Genomic DNA, 10,538 nt, shown 5'->3' on the forward strand with positions numbered 1-10,538 from the left:
CCCCACCCCTGTCACATCCCCCCTTCATGTCACATTCCCCCTCCCCTTGTCACAAATGGAGGCCCGCATTGCCGCACTAGGCGAGTGGCTAATGCACGTAATGTTAACCTCTCTGAGGTGAACGGTACACCCTCTCCCCATACAGTTCTATGGGAGAGGCAAGTAGGTACGAACTACATGGAGGAGGCGTGTGGGCCGCAACGTCACTCTGGCCGGCATGCCTCCTGACGAGAGAGCCGTGGACCCAATCAGGAGATCGCCAGCGTTCAGACCCCCCGCGATCAAGTTGTTTTTTGCTGCAGATGTCCTTTAACTACTTTCTCAGTTAATTTATGGCATACACACTAATATGTAGCTTTCAGTTTAACCTTCTCTCTGGCTGTGTAAAAGCTAGAGTCTCATAAGAGCCTGCCTCCGCCCACCAAAACTCAAATGCTCATCCTGTGACATTCTATTGATTGAAGACTGAACAGTCAGCCAATTAATGAAATGTCAAAATGAATGATTGAAACATTAGGATGGAGCAGGAAACAAGATTTAAGTGCATTTAAAAAATAACTAAAGTACTCCATCCAACACAAGTAAATGCAAGATGTTTTTGAAATTCTATAAACCAAATTTTATTGACAAAGTAAAAAAAATATTTGACAAACTGATTCTAAAACATTTCATCAGGAGAAAGATTCAATGTCATTAAAAAATGTAATTGACCGTTTTCTTTTTGTATGTTTGTAAAATCATAATCCAGCTCAGCCAGGGCTCCGGGTTACAAGAGTTCTTCATACTTGATGGTTTTCGACTACATAAAACAGCAACTTCAGAAATGCAGAGCTCTCCCCAGTCAGTCAGAATCTGGAAAACAAAGAATTCTAACATTTAGTTTCCACGATAGTTAACCGAAAACAGCAATCTACCACTGGTCCACCAGCACAAGAGGGTTTGGATCCACAAGGGGGGGCTTATGAACCGTTATGCCTTCAAGTGATAAGGAAATAGCTTTGTATTGCTGCTGTAGGCAAACTACTATAGAAATTTATAGTGACAACTAATCCTAAGTGAGTGAGTTGCTCTAGACCAGTGGTCGGCAAGCTGCGGCTCACGAGCCACATGCGGCTCTTTTGTGTGCCGGGCGCTTGCCCCATAAGTCAGGACTCTGCAGCTAGCCTCTGTCAGTGCGCGCCCTGTGTGCAGCCCCGGCGGCCGGCTCCACACAGCTCCAGTCGGGTCATGTGGTATAGGGGGGGGCATGACTTTGTAACGCCGCGGCGGCGCCCTAAGTCTGCCGCTGTCTGCCGCCCTCAGAAGAAGACTGTGCCACCCAAATCAGCAGCGTGTCATCCGGTAGGTGTAGCAAGGGTCTGGCCTGCCTGCCTCTGGAGACTCAATTTCTGTGACAGAAAAAGGAAGGGTTGGAGGGGAATGGGATGAATATGAACTATATGCCTCTGGAACTTGGAAATGAGAGATGTGGGCAGGGCCAGGGAGAGACAAATGAAAGGGGTGACTGATGGCAATCATGGGAGGGGGGGTGGTGATTATGAATTCAGTGTGCCGAACTATGGAAATGAGAGATGTTAACAAGGCAGGGTAAAAAGAAAGGCGTGAAGAGCGACACCGAGGGGGGCGGTAGAGCGACACCGAGGGGGGCGGTAGAGCGACACCGAGGGGGGCGGTAGAGCGACACCGAGGGGGGCGGTAGAGCGACACCGAGGGGGGCGGTAGAGCGACACCGAGGGGGGCGGTAGAGCGACACCGAGGGGGGCGGTAGAGCGACACCGAGGGGGGCGGTAGAGCGACACCGAGGGGGGCGGTAGAGCGACACCGAGGGGGGCGGTAGAGCGACACCGAGGGGGGCGGTAGAGCGACACCGAGGGGGGCGGTAGAGCGACACCGAGGGGGGCGGTAGAGCGACACCGAGGGGGGCGGTAGAGCGACACCGAGGGGGGCGGTAGAGCGACACCGAGGGGGGCGGTAGAGCGACACCGAGGGGGGCGGTAGAGCGACACCGAGGGGGGCGGTAGAGCGACACCGAGGGGGGCGGTAGAGCGACACCGAGGGGGGCGGTAGAGCGACACCGAGGGGGGCGGTAGAGCGACACCGAGGGGGGCGGTAGAGCGACACCGAGGGGGGCGGTAGAGCGACACCGAGGGGGGCGGTAGAGCGACACCGAGGGGGGCGGTAGAGCGACACCGAGGGGGGCGGTAGAGCGACACCGAGGGGGGCGGTAGAGCGACACCGAGGGGGGCGGTAGAGCGACACCGAGGGGGGCGGTAGAGCGACACCGAGGGGGGCGGTAGAGCGACACCGAGGGGGGCGGTAGAGCGACACCGAGGGGGGCGGTAGAGCGACACCGAGGGGGGCGGTAGAGCGACACCGAGGGGGGCGGTAGAGCGACACCGAGGGGGGCGGTAGAGCGACACCGAGGGGGGCGGTAGAGCGACACCGAGGGGGGCGGTAGAGCGACACCGAGGGGGGCGGTAGAGCGACACCGAGGGGGGCGGTAGAGCGACACCGAGGGGGGCGGTAGAGCGACACCGAGGGGGGCGGTAGAGCGACACCGAGGGGGGCGGTAGAGCGACACCGAGGGGGGCGGTAGAGCGACACCGAGGGGGGCGGTAGAGCGACACCGAGGGGGGCGGTAGAGCGACACCGAGGGGGGCGGTAGAGCGACACCGAGGGGGGCGGTAGAGCGACACCGAGGGGGGCGGTAGAGCGACACCGAGGGGGGCGGTAGAGCGACACCGAGGGGGGCGGTAGAGCGACACCGAGGGGGGCGGTAGAGCGACACCGAGGGGGGCGGTAGAGCGACACCGAGGGGGGCGGTAGAGCGACACCGAGGGGGGCGGTAGAGCGACACCGAGGGGGGCGGTAGAGCGACACCGAGGGGGGCGGTAGAGCGACACCGAGGGGGGCGGTAGAGCGACACCGAGGGGGGCGGTAGAGCGACACCGAGGGGGGCGGTAGAGCGACACCGAGGGGGGCGGTAGAGCGACACCGAGGGGGGCGGTAGAGCGACACCGAGGGGGGCGGTAGAGCGACACCGAGGGGGGCGGTAGAGCGACACCGAGGGGGGCGGTAGAGCGACACCGAGGGGGGCGGTAGAGCGACACCGAGGGGGGCGGTAGAGCGACACCGAGGGGGGCGGTAGAGCGACACCGAGGGGGGCGGTAGAGCGACACCGAGGGGGGCGGTAGAGCGACACCGAGGGGGGCGGTAGAGCGACACCGAGGGGGGCGGTAGAGCGACACCGAGGGGGGCGGTAGAGCGACACCGAGGGGGGCGGTAGAGCGACACCGAGGGGGGCGGTAGAGCGACACCGAGGGGGGCGGTAGAGCGACACCGAGGGGGGCGGTAGAGCGACACCGAGGGGGGCGGTAGAGCGACACCGAGGGGGGCGGTAGAGCGACACCGAGGGGGGCGGTAGAGCGACACCGAGGGGGGCGGTAGAGCGACACCGAGGGGGGCGGTAGAGCGACACCGAGGGGGGCGGTAGAGCGACACCGAGGGGGGCGGTAGAGCGACACCGAGGGGGGCGGTAGAGCGACACCGAGGGGGGCGGTAGAGCGACACCGAGGGGGGCGGTAGAGCGACACCGAGGGGGGCGGTAGAGCGACACCGAGGGGGGCGGTAGAGCGACACCGAGGGGGGCGGTAGAGCGACACCGAGGGGGGCGGTAGAGCGACACCGAGGGGGGCGGTAGAGCGACACCGAGGGGGGCGGTAGAGCGACACCGAGGGGGGCGGTAGAGCGACACCGAGGGGGGCGGTAGAGCGACACCGAGGGGGGCGGTAGAGCGACACCGAGGGGGGCGGTAGAGCGACACCGAGGGGGGCGGTAGAGCGACACCGAGGGGGGCGGTAGAGCGACACCGAGGGGGGCGGTAGAGCGACACCGAGGGGGGCGGTAGAGCGACACCGAGGGGGGCGGTAGAGCGACACCGAGGGGGGCGGTAGAGCGACACCGAGGGGGGCGGTAGAGCGACACCGAGGGGGGCGGTAGAGCGACACCGAGGGGGGCGGTAGAGCGACACCGAGGGGGGCGGTAGAGCGACACCGAGGGGGGCGGTAGAGCGACACCGAGGGGGGCGGTAGAGCGACACCGAGGGGGGCGGTAGAGCGACACCGAGGGGGGCGGTAGAGCGACACCGAGGGGGGCGGTAGAGCGACACCGAGGGGGGCGGTAGAGCGACACCGAGGGGGGCGGTAGAGCGACACCGAGGGGGGCGGTAGAGCGACACCGAGGGGGGCGGTAGAGCGACACCGAGGGGGGCGGTAGAGCGACACCGAGGGGGGCGGTAGAGCGACACCGAGGGGGGCGGTAGAGCGACACCGAGGGGGGCGGTAGAGCGACACCGAGGGGGGCGGTAGAGCGACACCGAGGGGGGCGGTAGAGCGACACCGAGGGGGGCGGTAGAGCGACACCGAGGGGGGCGGTAGAGCGACACCGAGGGGGGCGGTAGAGCGACACCGAGGGGGGCGGTAGAGCGACACCGAGGGGGGCGGTAGAGCGACACCGAGGGGGGCGGTAGAGCGACACCGAGGGGGGCGGTAGAGCGACACCGAGGGGGGCGGTAGAGCGACACCGAGGGGGGCGGTAGAGCGACACCGAGGGGGGCGGTAGAGCGACACCGAGGGGGGCGGTAGAGCGACACCGAGGGGGGCAGAAGAGCGACACCGAGGGGGGCAGAAGAGCGACACCGAGGGGGGCAGAAGAGCGACACCGAGGGGGGCAGAAGAGCGACACCGAGGGGGGCAGAAGAGCGACACCGAGGGGGGCAGAAGAGCGACACCGAGGGGGGCAGAAGAGCGACACCGAGGGGGGCAGAAGAGCGACACCGAGGGGGGCAGAAGAGCGACACCGAGGGGGGCAGAAGAGCGACACCGAGGGGGGCAGAAGAGCGACACCGAGGGGGGCAGAAGAGCGACACCGAGGGGGGCAGAAGAGCGACACCGAGGGGGGCAGAAGAGCGACACCGAGGGGGGCAGAAGAGCGACACCGAGGGGGGCAGAAGAGCGACACCGAGGGGGGCAGAAGAGCGACACCGAGGGGGGCAGAAGAGCGACACCGAGGGGGGCAGAAGAGCGACACCGAGGGGGGCAGAAGAGCGACACCGAGGGGGGCAGAAGAGCGACACCGAGGGGGGCAGAAGAGCGACACCGAGGGGGGCAGAAGAGCGACACCGAGGGGGGCAGAAGAGCGACACCGAGGGGGGCAGAAGAGCGACACCGAGGGGGGCAGAAGAGAGACACCGAGGGGGGCAGAAGAGCGACACCGAGGGGGGCAGAAGAGCGACACCGAGGGGGGCAGAAGAGCGACACCGACACTGTGGGATTGACAAAAAGGGTTGATGTAAAAAGGGGGGGGTGTGGACATAAAATTGCGGAGCCAGCAAAATAAGTTAGTGGCCAGGTTCTGAGGTCAATATAGAACAGTGAGGACTATTTGAGTGTGTTTTCACATACTTTTATATGTACTTTTTTTAGTTGTATCTTTATTTTTATTTCATTTTATGTTGTCGTCATTTTTTACTTTTATTCAACTTGACTGCAGAGCCAGTGCAATGTGTGCATTGTGCAGGATGTAATTTTCACTACATTGTAAGGCAAATTTTACGGAATATACCGTTATCGATAAATAATATTGTTCTAAAGTTTTTGTTTTATTACTTGTGTTATTTGTATCCTCCCGACCTATGTGGATACTTGCATGCTGAATATTCTCTATAAAAACGTATTGAAACTAAAAACAGGGTACCATCCTATGTATTTTCGGTTTTAAAAACATGGCTCAAAATTAATTTCAATTGTGGTTTTGGCGAGATTTGGCTCAGTTTAAAAAAAAAAAAAAAGGTTGCCCACCACTGCTCAAGACTAACACACTGCTAATTGCCAATACGAGCTCTGTGAACTATAAACAGCAATCTACCACTGGTCCACCAGCACAAGAAAGTTTGGATCCACAAGAGGGGGGGCTTATGAATCGTTATGCCTTCAAGTGATAATGGAATAGCTTTGTACTGCTGCTGTAAGCAAATTAATATAAAAGTGCTCATCTCCAATATATTTTTTAGATAAACTCTGTAAACCAAAACAGCAGTCTACCACTGGTCCACCAGCACAAGAAGGTTTGGATCCACAAGAGGGGGGGCTTATGAATCATTATGCCTTCAAGTGATAATGGAATAGCTTTGTACTGCTGCAGTATGCAAACTACTATAGAAATTTATAGTGACAACTAATCCTAAGTGAGTGAGTTGCTCTAGACCAGTGGTGGGCAACCTTTTTCTTCAGTTGAGCCAAATCTCGCCAAAACCACGATTGAAATTTATTTTGAGAGCCACATTTTTAAAACCGAAAATACATAGGATGGTACACTGTTTTAGTTTCAATAAGTTTTTATAGAGAATATTCTGCATGCAAGTATCCACATAGGTCGGATACAAATAACTAATAAAACAAAAACTTTAGAATAATATTTATAGATAACGTTAAATAAAGTAAAATTTGCCTTACAATGTAGAGAAAATTACATCCTGACTAATTGGGATCTGTGGATGACACATATATGGCATCTTATGTGTGTGTAAATAGTATTATAAAATTAGTGGGGCTCATCATGGATATTTTAAGCAGGGTTCTCCACCTTGATGGATACACCCAAACAGTAGGCAAGAAGTAAAAGTAATAAAACAGGCATGCACACATTGCACTGGCTCTGCAGTCAAGTTGAATAAAAGTATGTGAAAACACACTCAAATAGTCCTCACTGGTACTGTTCTATATTGACCTCAGAACCTGGCCACTAACTTATTTTGCTGGCCCCTCCGTGCCACATCTCTGCCCCTCCGTGCCACATCTCTGCCCCTCCGTGCCACATCTCTGCCCCTCCGTGCCACATCTCTGCCCCTCCGTGCCACATCTCTGCCCCTCCGTGCCACATCTCTGCCCCTCCATGCCACATCTCTGCCCCTCCATGCCACATCTCTGCCCCTCCATGCCACATCTCTGCCCCTCCATGCCACATCTCTGCCCCTCCATGCCACATCTCTGCCCCTCCATGCCACATCTCTGCCCCTCCATGCCACATCTCTGCCCCTCCATGCCACATCTCTGCCCCTCCATGCCACATCTCTGCCCCTCCATGCCACATCTCTGCCCCTCCATGCCACATCTCTGCCCCTCCATGCCACATCTCTGCCCCTCCATGCCACATCTCTGCCCCTCCATGCCACATCTCTGCCCCTCCATGCCACATCTCTGCCCCTCCATGCCACATCTCTGCCCCTCCATGCCACATCTCTGCCCCTCCATGCCACATCTCTGCCCCTCCATGCCACATCTCTGCCCCTCCATGCCACATCTCTGCCCCTCCATGCCACATCTCTGCCCCTCCATGCCACATCTCTGCCCCTCCATGCCACATCTCTGCCCCTCCATGCCACATCTCTGCCCCTCCATGCCACATCTCTGCCCCTCCATGCCACATCTCTGCCCCTCCATGCCACATCTCTGCCCCTCCATGCCACATCTCTGCCCCTCCATGCCACATCTCTGCCCCTCCATGCCACATCTCTGCCCCTCCATGCCACATCTCTGCCCCTCCATGCCACATCTCTGCCCCTCCATGCCACATCTCTGCCCCTCCATGCCACATCTCTGCCCCTCCATGCCACATCTCTGCCCCTCCATGCCACATCTCTGCCCCTCCATGCCACATCTCTGCCCCTCCATGCCACATCTCTGCCCCTCCATGCCACATCTCTGCCCCTCCATGCCACATCTCTGCCCCTCCATGCCACATCTCTGCCCCTCCATGCCACATCTCTGCCCCTCCATGCCACATCTCTGCCCCTCCATGCCACATCTCTGCCCCTCCATGCCACATCTCTGCCCCTCCATGCCACATCTCTGCCCCTCCATGCCACATCTCTGCCCCTCCATGCCACATCTCTGCCCCTCCATGCCACATCTCTGCCCCTCCATGCCACATCTCTGCCCCTCCATGCCACATCTCTGCCCCTCCATGCCACATCTCTGCCCCTCCATGCCACATCTCTGCCCCTCCATGCCACATCTCTGCCCCTCCATGCCACATCTCTGCCCCTCCATGCCACATCTCTGCCCCTCCATGCCACATCTCTGCCCCTCCATGCCACATCTCTGCCCCTCCATGCCACATCTCTGCCCCTCCATGCCACATCTCTGCCCCTCCATGCCACATCTCTGCCCCTCCATGCCACATCTCTGCCCCTCCATGCCACATCTCTGCCCCTCCATGCCACATCTCTGCCCCTCCATGCCACATCTCTGCCCCTCCATGCCACATCTCTGCCCCTCCATGCCACATCTCTGCCCCTCCATGCCACATCTCTGCCCCTCCATGCCACATCTCTGCCCCTCCATGCCACATCTCTGCCCCTCCATGCCACATCTCTGCCCCTCCATGCCACATCTCTGCCCCTCCATGCCACATCTCTGCCCCTCCATGCCACATCTCTGCCCCTCCATGCCACATCTCTGCCCCTCCATGCCACATCTCTGCCCCTCCATGCCACATCTCTGCCCCTCCATGCCACATCTCTGCCCCTCCATGCCACATCTCTGCCCCTCCATGCCACATCTCTGCCCCTCCATGCCACATCTCTGCCCCTCCATGCCACATCTCTGCCCCTCCATGCCACATCTCTGCCCCTCCATGCCACATCTCTGCCCCTCCATGCCACATCTCTGCCCCTCCATGCCACATCTCTGCCCCTCCATGCCACATCTCTGCCCCTCCATGCCACATCTCTGCCCCTCCATGCCACATCTCTGCCCCTCCATGCCACATCTCTGCCCCTCCATGCCACATCTCTGCCCCTCCATGCCACATCTCTGCCCCTCCATGCCACATCTCTGCCCCTCCATGCCACATCTCTGCCCCTCCATGCCACATCTCTGCCCCTCCATGCCACATCTCTGCCCCTCCATGCCACATCTCTGCCCCTCCATGCCACATCTCTGCCCCTCCATGCCACATCTCTGCCCCTCCATGCCACATCTCTGCCCCTCCATGCCACATCTCTGCCCCTCCATGCCACATCTCTGCCCCTCCATGCCACATCTCTGCCCCTCCATGCCACATCTCTGCCCCTCCATGCCACATCTCTGCCCCTCCATGCCACATCTCTGCCCCTCCATGCCACATCTCTGCCCCTCCATGCCACATCTCTGCCCCTCCATGCCACATCTCTGCCCCTCCATGCCACATCTCTGCCCCTCCATGCCACATCTCTGCCCCTCCATGCCACATCTCTGCCCCTCCATGCCACATCTCTGCCCCTCCATGCCACATCTCTGCCCCTCCATGCCACATCTCTGCCCCTCCATGCCACATCTCTGCCCCTCCATGCCACATCTCTGCCCCTCCATGCCACATCTCTGCCCCTCCATGCCACATCTCTGCCCCTCCATGCCACATCTCTGCCCCTCCATGCCACATCTCTGCCCCTCCATGCCACATCTCTGCCCCTCCATGCCACATCTCTGCCCCTCCATGCCACATCTCTGCCCCTCCATGCCACATCTCTGCCCCTCCATGCCGGCCATCACGCCTTTCTTTTTACCCTGCCCTGTTCACATCTCTAATTTCCATAGTTAGGCACACTTAATTCATAATCACCCCCCCCCCCTCCTCCATGATGGCCATCAGTCACCCCTTTCATTTGTCTCTCCCTGGCCCTGCCCACATCTCTCATTTCCAAGTTCCAGAGGCATATAGTTCATATTCATCCCCTCCTCCCCTCCATTCCCCCTCAACCCTTCCTTTTTCTGTCACAGAAATGGAGTCTCCAGAGGCAGGCAGGCCAGGCTATTGCTTCACCTACCGGATGACACGCTGCTGATTTGGGAGGCACAGTCTTCTGAGGGCGGCAGAGGATGCTGCCTCGCCGCCGTGGCGCCACACAGAAAGTCACGCCCCCTTATACCACATGACCCGACTGGAGCCAACCGCCAGGGCTGCACACAGGGCGCGCACTGACAGAGGCTAGCTGCAGAGTCCTGACTTTTGGGGCGGCCGCCCGAGAGGAGGGAGGGGAGCGGGCGCGGCACACTAAAGAGCCACATTAAAGTGTCTAAAGAGCGACTTGCCGACCACTGCTCTAGACTAACACACTGCTAATTGCCAATACGAGCTCTGTGAACTATAAACAGCAGTCTACCACTGGTCCACCAGCACAAGAAGGTTTGGATCCACAAGAGGGGGGGCTTATGAATCGTTATGCCTTCAAGTGATAATGGAATAGCTTTGTACTGCTGTGGTAAGTAAACTATAGAACTAAGTGAGTTAGTCTAAAGCAAGCTAACACATTGCTTATATCCAATACATTTTGAAGTTAAGCTCCTTTAATACAAAAAAATAAAGCAGTCTATCACTGGTCCACCAGCACAGAAAGGTTTGGATCCATAAGGGGGGGCTTATGAACCGTTATGCCTTCAAGTGATAATGGAATAGCTTCGTACTGCCATTCTTCTTTAATAGTAAGGACTTACCATGCG

The sequence above is a fragment of the Hyla sarda genome, unplaced genomic scaffold (genome assembly GCF_029499605.1).
Source record: "Hyla sarda isolate aHylSar1 unplaced genomic scaffold, aHylSar1.hap1 scaffold_1519, whole genome shotgun sequence".
NCBI lineage: Eukaryota > Metazoa > Chordata > Amphibia > Anura > Hylidae > Hyla > Hyla sarda.